Source organism: Aphelocoma coerulescens, chromosome 1, assembly GCF_041296385.1.
Source record: "Aphelocoma coerulescens isolate FSJ_1873_10779 chromosome 1, UR_Acoe_1.0, whole genome shotgun sequence".
Classification (NCBI taxonomy): Eukaryota; Metazoa; Chordata; class Aves; order Passeriformes; family Corvidae; genus Aphelocoma; species Aphelocoma coerulescens.
Window position 1 is genome coordinate 82,054,026 of NC_091013.1, and position 16,580 is coordinate 82,070,605.

The window sequence follows — 16,580 nt, forward strand, 5'->3', positions numbered from 1 at the left end:
TGTTTTGTTTTGATACAAGCCAAGAAAATGCATTCTACTAGGAAAAACCATGGTGATCCCTTGAACAGGTTATGTAGCACTGTGGAACACTCTGAACTATGAGCAATGATAAACTATAAATTGTTAAATGCCATTTAAGAGTACACAAAACACAAAAGTAACAACAACAAATTATGCTTTGGGGCAGCAAAGTGTAGATGGGAAAATATTAATAGTTGCTTTGGCAATTATTTTGTTATGCAACCCCACAGTTTGAATCTTTTAAGTTCTTTATAAAACCTTGGTTATGAAAAGTTAAAATTAAGAAAAATAATCTCAGAATAGTCAATAATTTATGACTGCTCTACTGAAGGGTGTTTACTCTGTCATCAAGGATAGACAGCAAGCAAGACATGCATGATAAATACTGGTTATCCCACTTACAAAGTCTCATTCATTTTGTTCTAGACACAGTCCCTTAAAAGGGAAAAGGAGTTTAACCTCTGGACAAGTGACAAATGAAGTACACAATCTATATCACTTATGCATGAGACTCTTGCCCACTCTATCAAGGGGTGATTAAACCTATGGAAGAAAATAATCCATTGACTGACATTGAATACCAGGACCCTCCCTCACTCAGGAAGACCCTAACTGCGAGTTTCTGAAGGCTAGAAGAGTCTTCTGGTGAAATCTCATCATGTTGTTTGTAACTCTTCTTTATGTATCAGCTTTTGATGTCTACATATGATTTTGACCACATCTCTGCCATCAAAATAAGTAGTTCTCATATTTGAGCAGTAGATGGTTGGATAGCTGTCTGCTTGTTTCAGAGAATGAACACGAGTAGCCTTAAAACATGGAGTACATTCAGAATAGTGAAATGAAGAAACTGTGTTAGACAAGACATCAGAGAACAACAGATTTGTTGAGGCTCATGGAGATGAGATAGAGGTTAAAGTCAAGCCCACTGATCACATCTTACCCACCAGTCCTCTCTAAATGTAGAAGGCAATACATTTGTTCAGGCAAAATTAACCATTATAAATCCATGCTAGTTTCTCCTGGTCATCCTCTACTCCTTCATATGGGGATTGTCACCATAACCTTCCAAGTATGTGAGGTAAGGCTGACCAGCCTGCAGTTCCCCAAGTCTTCTATGCTCACCACCCTCAAGGTGGGCATGTTGCTTGCTTTTGCTTGTCATCGGGAACCTATCTCAATCATCACAATATTAGAAAGATTAAAAAAGATGAGTCATGAAATTAGGGTGATAAAATGCTACAACAGGTTGCCCAGAGAACAATATTTCATTGGTGGATTTTGCCTCTTCCCAGAAACACTCACTTTTTTTGAGACAATTCCAGTCAGGATGCCAAACAGACCCTCTTGGCAACACCAGCCATGAAGGGCAAAGCTAATCTGTTCCTGAGCTTCTATGCCTTTCACCTACCCCCCAAAATCCTGCAGTCACTCTTGAACTTGCCAGGGTCTCCATGGTAGTACCATGGTGTTGATATGGAAAGTGAGGAAAAAGCAGAAGTCTGGGTTCCAGACTCAGTGCTGAGTCAGGTGTGCTTTTCATCCAATCGAGTGTAACCAGTGTTTTATTCTTGCCATATGACACTGTCTTCACATGTTGGTATGGATTTCCACAAGCAGATGTTGCAATGGCAGCTCCAGCCAGCAGTTGTGCAGCCACACTGCCAGGTGTTGGGAACAAGACAGCAAGCTTCATGGAGAGAGAGGTGATGTGTTAGTGTGTGAACTTTGAGAAGAGGCAAGATGGCTTCATAACTTCATTGGATTTATACCAGCCCCACCAGCATGTGACTCTAGCCCATGGTGAAAAAATGACTGATTGTATTTCTTGACAAGGGCATCCTTAACTTTATATTAATGTTCCATCAACTGTTTCAAGTCAGACACGTATGCACTGTAAGGCAGCAGACTACTGTCTGTCTGTCCTTACAGAAAGATTAATATGTTTCCGTACTCCCACTGTGCCAAAACATATATATTTCATCAGTTTTCCTGTTCCCTCACTAATTCCATAGGTAATTTCATGTGATGTTAATTGGTGAATACTTTTCTTTAATGTAATCGGGATTATATTCATTTTGCATTAATTGAATCAAATAAAAAAATTTCCAGGAATTAAATACATCTGATAAGAACAACTGCCAGCCATCTGCCTTGATCTGGTATTTCAGGATAATACTAATCTTTTAACCTGGGCTCAATCTAATGGCCACTTTCATCATTCAACTAGATTAAGTTCACACTCCTATTTTTTCTGAATTTTCACTTAAGAATATTCTTTATCTTCAAAAAACAGGGAATAGAATCATAGCTAACCTTTGCTTGCAGCACTGTAACTTCCTTTATTTACTTTTTAAATCAGAATTACACTAATGCTCAACAAAAACTAAGCAAATCCTGATTTCTCAGTTAATGTGTTTTATTTTAAAATGGGAATTATTAATCATTTAGTGTTCAATCCCACAAGGCTGAGGATGAACATCTGCTGATAACCATCGCTGAGCTACTCAGCTGCTGATGATTGTGCTGCTATCACACTCAGAGCCTGATAAACTGCAGCAGATTATTTAGATCCTAAACTCTTTGCAGTGGGGATTATGTCTGCTTTGTCCCATGCCACATGTATTACAGCAAAGAGCTGACTGGTAGCATTCAGCAAGTGCTGAGAAATTAACCTCTACAGGGCTTTGCAACAACTGGCTATAAGTGATGCTGATCCATAAAGATCACCCCTATCTGGCCACAGGAGAATAACTGGTGATACCTGTTTCCTGGGAAGTGTGCAGTGCAAAGTGTCCTTTCAGGCACCTCCAGTAACTCCCCCATAAACCATTTAGATGTTTTTCTCCTTCTCAAAAAATTACTATTAGCTCCCAGCACTTGTTGTCAAAGGAAAAAGAACAAAAACAGACAAGCAGACCCCAAACCCAGCAATCACACCAAGCTCTGCTTCCTCCCACAGGCAATCTTAACCTTTTCAGGCACTGTAAAGTAATATCAAAATGGTATAAATTTCCTTTTCCTCCTTCCCATGCCCTGTTGCCATCTCGCTTTACCTCAACCCCAGATCTCACTGCTCATTTCATCCATGACACATCTGCCTGGAAACCTGGGATGTGGGATTTGGCCTGCCTATACCAATGCAGTGGGACAAGCTGGGAGCTCCCAAGATTATGCTCAGCAGCTTATTGCCCCACTGTCCTGATCCCAAAGGTTATCTTGAGGGAAGAAGCTCTGTGCCAATATGGCCATGGAGGAAAGGCAGATTGAGTCTGCTTGTTCCCATCTGTGCACATATCTCCTGAGAGAGTCCTTGCCTGTGTCAGCCTCTCTTCTGGGAAAAACAGTAACAAGGTTGTGCAAGATCCCAGATTTTTATTCATGGAAACGTTTGTGGCAGTGAAAGCTGTATCTATTCATGTTCTTAGTGAAACAAGGATAATTTGGTATTTCCCAGAAAAAGGAAAAAAGTACTTACAAGTAGCTGATTAATCACTCAGAAGCCTGCACTCTGAGAAACTTGATTTTTTATTTTATTTCTGTGCTTAAAGTATAACATTTTTAACACAAGAGCACATCTTCGAAGAAAATGTATTCTGGGAAAAAAAAAAAAAAAAACAAACAAAAAATCAACAATAAAGCCCCCTTGAAATTTACTTTATTCCATTTTGAGACATTTTGAGAACATTTTCTGGGTCTTAGCTCAGAATTTCAGCAGGGTGGACCAGTTTCTTGAAAAATAGTTGGGTTTGATCAAAAGGCAATTTTCCAACAAAAAAAACATATTCTGTTGGAAATCCTAGAACAATTGTGAAATCTTTAAAATGACTGCCCCCTTCACCAGCTGTATTCACCAGACCATGCCAGACATACTGTTCTCTGTTAGTGTAAATTGATTCAGTTCTACTGGCCTCTGATGTGTTTCTGATGCTTTCTATACAGCCTGCTTCTGAGTTCACATACTGAATTTCATCCTGTGATTAACACAGCTGTGCTACCACAGGGAATAAAAGTTCGTCCTCAATGTTTACTATAGGCAATGAAAAGAAAAACACATTTTCATTACATGATTTTGGCTAGGCTTAAGGTAAAGGAGCTCGTACCCTCCTTTGAATGTAGGCAGAAGATAGGGTGACCCTCCTAGGACAGGTGACAAACTGAAGCTTCTTACAGTGCTCTTTGTACATGAGGGACAAATATCTCCACGCCTGCCTCTGGAGACCTTTGTTTTTCCAGCTTTTGCAGCATTAAGTATGAGAGTGACAAGGAAGAAGATGAAGAAAAATTATGAGGCTGAGTAATCCTTCCCTAGGACAGAGCTATCTCTTATGAACAGGTGCAGTTTTAACAAGAGGATGGGGAATAGAGCTCTATTAGGCACAGTTAGTGTGGCATTTGTGCTGTAAGTTATATTACAAAGCCATGGCTTTACAAGTCCCTTTTCATCCACAGTGTGGATTTGACTGCATTTGACTTTTCTTATTAGGAAGATTCTATGGTTTTAAAATTTATTTATTAATAGTCCAAGGTATGAGATAGGTGCGTGCATATACAAATGGAAAGATAAGGGATCTTCCCCATAGAGGTTTTTGGGCCTGTTCTGAACAGACATAGTTCAATTCATCTTGGATCCAAAGTCTTTTTCAAAGCATCCCATCAATTCGAATCCCCTAGGTGTGGAATTAATAAGGATTAGATAAATTTAATAAACTATATAATCTTCAGAAAGTGATAACATTGTTTAGCTTTCTATCGCTTTATAGTAATAATCTCTTTATCCGTACTAATAGAAAATGCCAAAGTTTCTATTACCATATATCTCAGTCTGAAGTTGTTACAAAGGCAGAAAGTCCCCTTAAAAGGATGTCAGAGAAAGGAATTTGTGACTATACCAGTGGGTTATGATTCACTCAAAGCTAAATCTACACCATTTATATATCAAAGTTTTTTAAACAGTGTTTGAATTTACATAGACTTGTGCTAATTTTCTGTAGGGGGAGAAAGGGTAAAATTCACTCTCACAGAATATATGAAGACAATGACATAGGAACCCTGAGGATTAAGAACCTTCAAACATTTTTAAAGATATCATACCTTTATTAGTTTTGATTTCATCCCTGGAGTAGAATTTGACAATTTTCCCAATTAATAAAGTCCAAAATTAATTTGCTTCAATCAACAGAACCAGAAAACTTAACATGTTCATTAAAAACACAACTAAAGATCTCATCTAAAGAGATTTTCAAGAAGTGTAAGAGAAAGTTAATTCTGTTGAAGTCTGAAGAAAAGTAGCTACTGATACTAAAATACATTTGGGTTTTTTTTTTTTCCAGGAACACTACTTAATTAATCAAGATAAAAACACCTATGTGTACACAGACTTTTACTTAATTGTTTTTAATACAGTGAACATTCACCAAAAATACTGGCTTGGTTATGAACCTTCCTATTTTCTTCTATTTCATCTCTAATGCAAATCTCCCATCAAGTAATTAATTAACATGGAAAGAGACATGATAATTAGGATGATCATCTAGAGGTCAAGCAACTCAACGAGATATACTAAAGGCTAAGAGTGGAGTTCTAATCAAAGGAGTGTAATTTCAAATCAAACATTTGGAAGTTAATTTTCTTGACATGAATTTGCAAACATTTAGGTAACTATGTGAATAAACTTTACATATGCAAATAACCCTGTTGAGGGCAATAAAACTACTCAGAGGTGAAACGATACAGTCATAAGTGTAGGGAAGGTGCAGGGATTGGGCAGCAGAGCATTAAAGCACAAGGGAGTTCCCTAAGATCGGCCAAAGTCATTGGAGGGCAGGGGAGCAGTGGTACGTACATGTCTACAGAGGCACTTTAACCTTATAGTGCCAGCTGTTCAGAAGCTGTCTCTAGAAGGTTTCTTTATATTCTGTTTACACAGAAAGCAAACATTTTGCAGGGTCAAACTCATCCTTTCCTTCCTCCTCTTCCACATTCAAGCTACACATTTCAAAATAATAGCAAACCTTTGTTTCTTGAAGGATCATCAGTGAAAGCCAAAGCAGATGTTCAAAAAACTTAAGGCATTTCAAGGGCAGGGGCCACACACACGTCAGTTTGCTGCTTTCTTTTTCAGTGCTTCTTAAACCAAACTTGTGTAACAGTGTGACCAAAGGGGATTCTCCAGTCAGATGGAAGTCCCTTTGCTCTCACAGGTAGAAGCTGTCACTCTTCCTTTCTAAGCTGCGCTACCACCGTGCTGCAATCAGGAAGAGAAGCCTAATTTAGATAGTAAGGTGAACAAAATGTTAAATAATAAAGAAGATTCCACATCACTTGCTTCTTTATGTACTGTGGTACTTATTAATCTGTTTTTGACTTAGAAAAATACACAGAATTATCTGTTTTCCTCAATTATTCACTGCAGCTCCTATTATTCACACACCTCATATTCATATTTTCTTTCCTGATTTGTACATCTGTGGTTGAAAGCACCACCTTCTGGCCAGTGCACACTGAATCTGGGCAGCAAGCAGATGAAGTTTTTATAGCTATCGACTGAAAATCTTCATGCAACTTTACCTAATATATACTACAGAAAATTACACATTTATGTAAATGCATGCTCAGTGCATGCACATCTATATCACACTTAGGATATAGAAATTAGTATGAAATAGGTTAGTCTAAAAAGATAAAGATCTGGGTTTTTTTCTTATGTCACTATACTAGTAAAATTTGTACTTTAAAGACATGAAAAATACAGAGTGAAAACTCTCAGTGAAATACCTTGAAAAATATTAATCTTTCCACTTTGCTTCTAGATATTTGGGAAAAATTATCCTTTCCACAATGCATGAATGTGTTTGCTTATCTTCATGAAGGTATAATTGAAATTATTAAGATTATTTTCATGTCTAGAGCATACATATGTGAGAGGAGTTGGTAACAGATGTTACATTTGTAGAGGCTGCATTTACGGTAGCTGTATATCCTGCCACATTTCCTATAGCTCTCTTACAAAAAAGAGATGAACAATTTAAGACCTGTCATGGTATTATAAAAGGAAAAATAAGGAGTTATTTAGCAGAAACACATGGTGGAGATTAAGGAAATCATTCTACACTGCTCTGTGACTCATTCAGCTTCTTCCAATTGTTCTCCCTTTATTGTGTTTTTTGTGTTTGATCTCTCTGTGGACCAAATCAAACACTCTCACTTACATTTCTGCTAAAAGAAGATGGATCATACCTCTTCATTCATTTCCTAGGGAAAAACAAGGCAAAACTAAACAATTTTTACCTCAGATTTAACAACTTTATCTTTTCAATTTCTTATTTATGCAGATATTAGGAACATACTTTTCTAATTGATTGGCTGAAAAAAGCTGATTATCTTTTCACTCAAAGCACACTATCCTTATTTATCTGTCTCACGAAAGTTGGTAATATGTACACAGACATCTCCTGGTTTTCCAAGATGTTTTGTAAACATTTTATAAAGAATAGTATTCCTAACTCAAAAAGTATGAAATCTAGAGCCTGTATGTCAGACACTTGGATCAATACTCTGGGCATTGGACTCCACAGCAAAAACTCTCAGTGCCTTTAATTGGATCAGACTTCTATCTGCATGTTTCAAAATGCAAAAGCTGACATTGCATGCAGAATTACAACAGAAACTGGATTTTTTTTTTTTTTCTTTTTTTGTAGGCTGTAAGCATTTGGGGAGTTTTGTGCAGCATTTCACACTTTATGTTCCATCTTGCTTGTTTTCTAAAGGCAAGCATAGAAAGATAAAAATCAAACCAGCAACAGGAGAGCATTAACAAGGAAATAAACAGGAGGTACATCCTGAGCAATAATTCTTTGTAACCACCTCTGTTAAATCAAGGCAGGAGTTCCAGGGAGTTGTATGGTTATACCTCCTTGCCACTAAGCACCTTGGGGCCTGTTAAAATTTTTTTGTTTGCAGCACTGCTGCCCATTTTATGTCCACCTGGTGATATTTAAAGTAATATTACATTATTTCCAGAACAGACAGAGACCAACAAATGATAATTACATTTTATCTGACAGACCTAAGGGGAAATCCGGGTAAGTATCTTAAATACTGGAAGGTGGGAGCCATTCTGCTTAATTAAAGAGGCCCAAAAGAGGGCTGGTATAGTGAGGCAGACCTGAATTGGGATGAATTGGAATGAACTGGACATGCTTCATGCCCCCTCTTGGACATATCTCATCTATCTCAGGTGAAGAAGGTGAGGGGTCCAGGCTGGTGGCACAAGCTCTGAGGGGCCCAGGTACAGCTCACCATCACATCTGGGTTACAATCCCAGACCTATTCCCGTTCAAGGATATAGCTCAGACACACATTTCCTTCAAATTCACTCCTCCAAGCTCAACAATGTACTGTCAAGTGTACACATTGCATGGCCCATAATTTCTTCCACTTTCCCCACAATTTAATATCCTCTTTGCTTTCTGAAGTACTGCAGCTCTGTCTATAATGATAACGTTCACGTACTGAAAATGCTAAACAACAGCAGTTCAGTCACTGATATCTATCCCAGTGATTTGTTATGAGCAATACAAAGTGCTCATCTCCCAGAAACACCAAGCTTTCCTATAAAAGGGAAATATACTACAGAAGTGGACCTTAGAGAATTATTGTGCAATGTCTTCACTAAAGTGGTGATTAATTCACAGTAATTTACCTTGAGTTGTTTGAGTATATCTTTCACAGTGGTGTGATAAAAGCTTGATTTTATGTTGTTTGTTGGCTGGTTTTGTTTCACTTGGTGCCTGGTTTTGGTTTAGGTTATATTTTTGTGTTCTTTAGTTTCTAGGACAAAGAAATATGCATCTGTGAATGAGATGTTTGACTATGGACTTTATCCTTCCAGAAATTAATGAAAGATACATTCCTGGCAGAACACCACCAAATTCCTTGCCTGTTTCTGTTCCTTTCCAGGCACCAGCAAAACTCACTTTCAGTTCCTCCAGCAAAGCAATTTGTAAAAGTCAAATGATTTCTAATTTTCGCAAGAGGAATTTTTTTCAGCACAACTCAGTTTTTGCTACAGCTGTGTAGAGGGTTGGGTTTGAAACTGGGCAGAAACACCAATTTAGTGTAGTGGTTTGGTCCAAAATACTCATTACTGTTTATCTTCTGTGAGATAAGAATTAGGAAAAATGCAAAGCAGGCACCAGACTTGAAAGAATATAAAGAAGTTTATTAACAGATCTAAAAGAAGAAAAAAAATTATACCACCTTCAGAACTCTCCTCCTCCCCCCACCTTCCTCCCGTCTCCCACTGACAATGTAAAAAGACAACCCTTAAGATGTTCAGTCTGTTACCACTTCCATAATAACCTTGTTCAGTCCATTTAGAAAGAGAAGTCTCTTCTTTTTCGTGCTATGAAAACAGTATCACAACGAGACAGCCGCCCACTTCCAAATATTGTTCAGTCCATTTAGGAAGAGGAGTCTCTCTGCTCACATGTGAGTCCCTTACCCCGACTTGCAGCTTTTCCCGCAACTGCTTTCGAGGGTCCACTCTTGAAGCTTTTTGGGGTGCAGTTTTAAGGTTGAGCCATTCAGAAACAAAAAAACAGAGGCCCTCCTCCTTCCCTGGGAGCAAAGGGTCTTCCTCATCTTCATCATTAGGACTGTCTCTGGGAGCATGTCTAGGAACTGAGGTTTTCTCCTTTCCCGTTTGGAGCAAAAGTCCTCATCTGGTTCATCTCTCCCTGTCCAAACTTCTCATGAAATTACAGCTATGTCAGCATCTGCGTCAGCATCTGAACACTCCACCCCCCATATCTCCATGAAATTACAACGGGATAATCTGATATATCATAGCTTCACAACAGACTTTCAGCTTTAAGCATCTCCTCTCTCTCTTCCCTCAGGTTTTCAGCTCTTCACAGCAATAAAAGGGTTGATCTCACCTCGGCCTTGCAGCTGTGTGCCTTATCGCTGTTGGTCACCTGATCTCTGCCGAACAGAGGTGCCGCTTTGCTGAAATCTCGGCCGCAGTGGAGGGCGGGGCCAGCCCTGCTGGGGGGGTCATCCTGGAGCCGTGGCCCGGCCCGGCCTGGCCCGAGCAGGGCCTGTCCGGGCTCACTGGCCCCCGCACGGGGCCTGCAGCCACCTGTGCCAGCGCCGGAAACGAGAGAGAGCTTGGGGGGAATTTGTCTATTCTTAAGTGTGGATCACAGAGGCGGTCACAGAGAATTGTCCATATTCAACCTGGCCAGCTGATAGGTTCTATCAGGTCCCAGAGGAAGCTGTAAGCACCCCTTAGCAAGGACATCCCTTCCGGGACTGTGCTTGCTAACCTATGACAAGCTGCCTCCTCCTTAGTTATTTATATGGCAATATAGTACAACAAAGCAGGAATGGGAAATTTGTGCTGAGAGAAAATGAAGATAGCATAAACTATACAGATTACAGCAGTAAAAGCAAAGCTGGATATAAACCACTACAAGAGGAATGAAGAAGGGAGAAAACTGTAAGAAATATCAGATTGTTGAGAGCAAGTTAAGCAGCACAGTTGGAGATGGGAAGTGAAGTACCAATGTGATCTAGAGTCTGTTGCCTTCTACTTTCTTTTACCTCCCTTTAATGTTTAGATTATGGTTTCTCTGGGATCTGACAAGAATTTAGTTATTCATTTAAACTGCATTTAACCCACAAAGGCCCTGACTTTGTAAGAGTATTCTAAGCACTGCAGCAACAAAATAAACAACTAAATTTAAAACAAACAAACGAACAAAAAGCAGAAAAAAAGAAGAAAACCAGAACTCATAAAAGTCATGCACACACATGTTCATTGTTCTTCCCCAGAGAATGAGAGATCATAACATTCAATATTTTGAGTGACACACATGACTGGAAAGCTCTTACACATGGTAGGAAATACCAAGGGAAAAGCACAGCATTTCTTTTTTCTTTTTTTTTTGCCTTCTTAAAGAGTATACTCAGGTTTTGTTTGTTCAAAACTAAACGCATTTTAGCCAGTTAAAGTACAAGATATGTGAATTCTATAGGCAATAGATACATTTTCCCAAAAATGGATATTTTGGGAGTCCTCTAATGCGCTTGAGTAACCTCATCTGCAGATGTGTTGAGAAACTGCCCAGTGTGAAAGGAAAATCCTTTCTGTACACCCAATGTACACTTTAGAACTTCTGCAATTGGAGACCCCACTGCTTGGTGAAACTCTTGACCAAGGAGCACCTGGAATCCTCCCTGCAACAGCAAACAGAGATGGACATTCTGTTGCTCCATGCTTTCAAAGACATTCACACATCTTTACTGCCCAGAAGACACTCTTCCAGACTGAGGTGCCTTTTATGAGAGGTCACCTTGAAAATCTCTGGAAATTGAAGGAACCCAAGGCTGTTTTTACCTTGCTGGGGAAATGAGCTTCAGATAGACACTAAAAGCAATGTCAGACCACAGACATTTACCTGTCACATCCTCATCTCTAGACAGTTTAAATAAGCATCTCAGTGCTTGCTCAGTCTGACTGTTCTTCATGTGTTAAAGGTCGGGATACAAAGAGAAGTGCCCAGCACCTTTTGCAGTCACCAATTTTTAGTCAAAGCAACAAGGACAAAAATGCTTGGAGCTCAATGTTTTTTGTCATTTTTGATGATGTCTAACTGAAAGCAATTCCTGCTTTATTCCTCCTTCTTCTCACCTTATACCAATTGATACCAACCCTTTCACGTCAGTGGGGTTATTTACAGGACGTATTCCTATTTAAAGAAATATCAGAGAGTGAGATCCTAATGCTTGTGATCATAGATAATAGGCTTAATTAACCGGTCATGCTCTCCAGATTACTTTGCATTAATAAGCACAATGGATTCTGTCCGCCCTCTGAGCAAACACAGTTTAGCCTAAAGAAAAAGAGAAAAAGTCAGAATCCCAGCTATTGTAAATACCAGTCTTTTGGAAAAAAACACACCAGTATCAAGGACTGCTGTTTTACAACACCTCTTTAGCACAACTGTCATAGCAAATAAAGCCACTGAAAGCTGAATAAAATAATATTATTTATTATCAACATGCTTATTACTGATATGTTAAATCATCAGAACAATTATTTAGATGTAATCTCTCTGTTTTGGGACTAAATCTCTATCAGAAGGGGAAATACAATTTTTTTTTTCTGCTTTAATTCTACAGCCAGGAGTTTTTCAAGCATTAGGAATGCCTTTGTCAGGGGACTAGTAATGTCAGTTCATATTTGTGTCACAAAACTTTAGGGAAATTGCTGCTTAGCCAAACAGGTGTTGAGGGAGAACAGAGAGAGTTCAGAGAAGAAAAGGAAAAAAAAGATAAAGAGAAAAAACAGATGGTGACCAAGAGAAATGGGAGTGAGTTTTGTGTATATACCAGTCATGAATTAAAATAAAAACAAAACAAAGTTCAAAGAAACAAACAAACAAACAAACAAGCCTTCACACAAAATACTCTCTTTACTCAGGACCACAAATCATAAAGTTTTAGCATCCAGCACTGTAGCAACCATCCTACTTCACCAGTTATTTGCTGCCACTCTAAGCTAATCAGACATCAGGCAATCAGAGCTCAGTTATGCAAAAGTCAAGGGATATAAAACAAGAGCAGCGTATGTGTTCACCCTCCCTCAGCACAAAGAAATGGAGGAAACAATAATTTGTACCTACTTTTTCTTTTGTATTGCTTAGCTTAACTTCAGCTTATTATTACTGGTAATTAAATTTGGCTCTCCTGAGCATATTGAAAGACAGAGGGGAGGCTGTGCCTGCAGCACGCAGGCAGTCGTTACCTGCACTGCAGGAACAGAGGAGCCTGCACCAGCTCACTGCTCCTTCATAGAATCACACAATGGTTTGGATTGGAGGGATCTTCCAAGACCATCTAGTTTCAATGTCCCTGCCATGGCCAAAGACACCTTCCACTAGACTTGGTTGCTCAAAGCCCCAATCAACCTGGCCTTTGACACTTGCAGACATGAGGCATCAACAACTTCTCTGGAAAATCAGTTCCTGCGTCTCACTACCCTCATTGTCATTCCTTATGATAAATCCTTATCCTATCTAAAATTATCTTTCAAACCAACAGATTAAATTTAGTGGCAAGGATGCTGTGGGGGACCATATCAAGTGCCTTAGGGAAGTCTATGTAAATGAGATCCATAGGTGTCTCTTTTCTCACCAATACAAATGTTCCATTATAGGTCACTAGGTCAGGCAGGACTTGGTGAGACCACAATGGATGTCTTTAACACTGTGTCCCACAGGCTTCAAGATATCTTCCAGGAGGATCTGTTCCATGATCTTACTGGGAACATCAGTGAGACTGACTGCTACATCTCAGGGTGTCCCTTTGGACCCTTTTTACTGAAGACAAAGATGACAAAATGCTGAAGGGTCTGTCGCAGAGGACACAAACCCTCCACAAAGGTGTATCCACACAGCAAGGCAAGTGTAGGGCTCCTTCTGTTTCTAACAGCTGCAGGCTTTGTGTTACCTTAACAAAACAGACTTCATGACTTGTCAGAATTTGTCTTGGTCTGCCTCAAGCTTTGTATAAGCTCTTTTAAACTGTAATGGCAATTGTCAAATGTTAGGTGATGACTACCTGAACATTTATTTATGAACAGGTTTATTTTACCTTTACCTTTATATGTGCAAGATTGTGCACAACACTTTTATGTATTTTAAATTAACAGATAACAATAACAAGCAATGACTGCGCAAAAAGGGTTACCCATGACTAGGACAAAACGCAGCACATAAGGAAGAAAAGAATGGGATGGGCTTGAAGGTACAACCATGGGATGATACCAAGGATATGAGTAGTACACCGTAGAATGTGGGCAGAAACAGGGGTAGCAAAAAGAACAAACAACTCTCCACAGTGTGTAAAACACATGCCCAGTATGCAGCAAATACAGATGCAATGTGGGCTTGCAGACAACTGAAGAAAGAGCAAGGTATATTATTGCTAAACACAGGAACCCAAGAAAATGTTAAAGACGGGGAAGAAACAGTCACCCACAGTTTTGAGCTCTTCTCCGCGAAGGGTTCACGATGTTGATGACTACCTATACCCTCCACCTCTGACTGAAGGTCCCAGAGGTGCAGTGGAAGAGGTGATGACAGTGTCAGAAAATGGGTAAATATCAGAAAGTTTATGTGCAGATCACTTTAGCTGCATATAATTTGCATTATAAATGTTTATATCAGTGTTACTGTAATAGCTATTCTCTGATTAGACTGTTAAGACTTTAATTAAACTAATAATAACTCTTGACTATGCATACAAAGTGTGTTATTTTTGCCTATAACAAGGTTTTGCATGTAATAAATGGGTGGGAGTTTAAGCAACCTGTTCTGTAATGTTGGATGCAACAAATTAGTAACAAAGGGAGGGTGTGAAAAGTGATCTCTCAGCATGTATTTTTTGCAGTATCATCACCTCCTGCAAAATAACCATCACAGAAGTCTGGAGGAAGAAAGGAGAACATCCCACATGCCACCTATTCAGAGGCAGTAAGCAGTCCATCCCCAGGTTTTCATGCCATGGTATCAACCTCCCTTCCTTGAAGATCATGAAGAGACTGGTCATCCCAATTATCCTTTTGCATGTCCCCAGAACAGAGGACTGTTTCTCTGTTGGTAGGTTACACTCTTTGGTTTTGCTGATATTCATTTAATCACTTAAAATATAAATCTTTTGTTATCTGACAGAACTGGAGAGAATTCTTTGCAGTATAGAACAACAAAATATGTGTAATTCAGAAGCAGTATATTCAGCTCAAGATTATGCTTGAACATGGACTTGTGCAGTAAACGAAAATCAGTAAACAAGTGAAACAAAATCTTCTTGAATCTCCCCAAACTGCTCCTCTGTGGCTGAGCTTGCACACAGAATCTGATTTTAGCTATGCCCTCAATAATTTGCATTTTTTGTTCCAAGATGGAGAACATAACAGATTCATTTTTTCCTTGTTTTCACATGCACCTGTAAATTTACCAGATTCAGGGAAATTTTAGTGTGTGTGTAATGTAACAATATCATTAAGGGTGTGACTTTTAATGAGAGGAATATATTTCTCTATCAATACTTTGTAAAAAAAGTATTTCACATATATATTCAAATCACAAGATAATGAAAAGCATGATTCTTACCTCATTCAGGGCTTAACACTGAGTAGCTGACTAATCTTTCAAGTTGCTGAATACCTTTCATTCTGAATGACATCAGTGGAAACCGGATAAGTAAAATTCCAATTATGCATAGACAAATAAGAACAAGTGATTTCAAGTGTGTTCAAATCTTCATCTACTGCTTTTGCAATGTATACAGTAGTAAATAAATAATTCTAGATTTTGGTGTTAATAGGTAAAAATATCCATATTGGCACACTAGCCACAAATGAAAAGCAGCAACCCGTCTTTTATAAAGAAAGAATTATTATTCTGTCAAATCAAGCAAGATCTCATTAATAAAATAAGGATTGTGCTCAAAAGACTCTTCATCATGAAACTGTAAGCCAGTGAGAGAGATTACATTGAGGAAAGCAAAATAACTTTTTAAAAATAACTTTAGAAGATGAGTATTTTCTGCCAGTCAAATTCTGCATCAATTATACATTACATGTGAAAGACCTTGCTGGCTGCAACCTCCTCCTGCATTAGCCAAATCTTACAACCAGGCAAGGGGAGAATCCTTTCATTAAAGAACAATCTGGATCACACTGAGTCTTTTATTATCTCAGAGTGAAGGTTGTGCGTGGGTACTGCTAAGATAAGAGGGATACAAAAGCAAGTCAACCCCATTGTATGGAATTGCTTTATGCAATCTGATGAAATCTGTCATGTATAAATATGTTCTATTTCCCTTTTAGACAAGATGCTGCAGCACAGCTGTGCATCCATAGACACAGCATAAGAAAAGTAACAAAAAAAATCCTGGCCACTTTCTGAAAAATACAGTACCACTTCAGGGAAATGGTGGGGCAACATAGGCAAAACCCCATCAGTTTGTGCTTTTTTTCTCTTGTGAAAAATAATGTTGTCCACTTTAGGTTTTTTTAAAAAAATTCTTTTTTTCCTATAATTAAAATAAAAATATGAATTTATTTCCTTTTTAGCCAAAGAAAATCCAGAGTCAGTACAAGAATATAAATGGAGTTTATCCAAATTTGTGCAACAAACAATGCAATTGTAATCTGTGTTTTAAAGTGTCATTATATGTAAATAATAAATCACAATCTGTCTGGAAGAAAATATAGAAAAATTTAGAGCATTAAAACAGATAAAGTGCATACAACATCTCTGCTGTAAATGAGACATTATGCTAGCAGAAAGAAAAAAAAAAGGGATAGTTCCAAAAAAGAGAACTTACATCAATGGCTTTACTTATAACACATCAATTAATCTCTCAATCAATCTATATTTTATGGACAGATCTGTCTTCCTACTCAGTCAGATTCTTTTTTTATCTGCCTTCATCAGAAATACCAGTTCATTTTTGCATTCCCACTACACTGTTTCTACTCATAT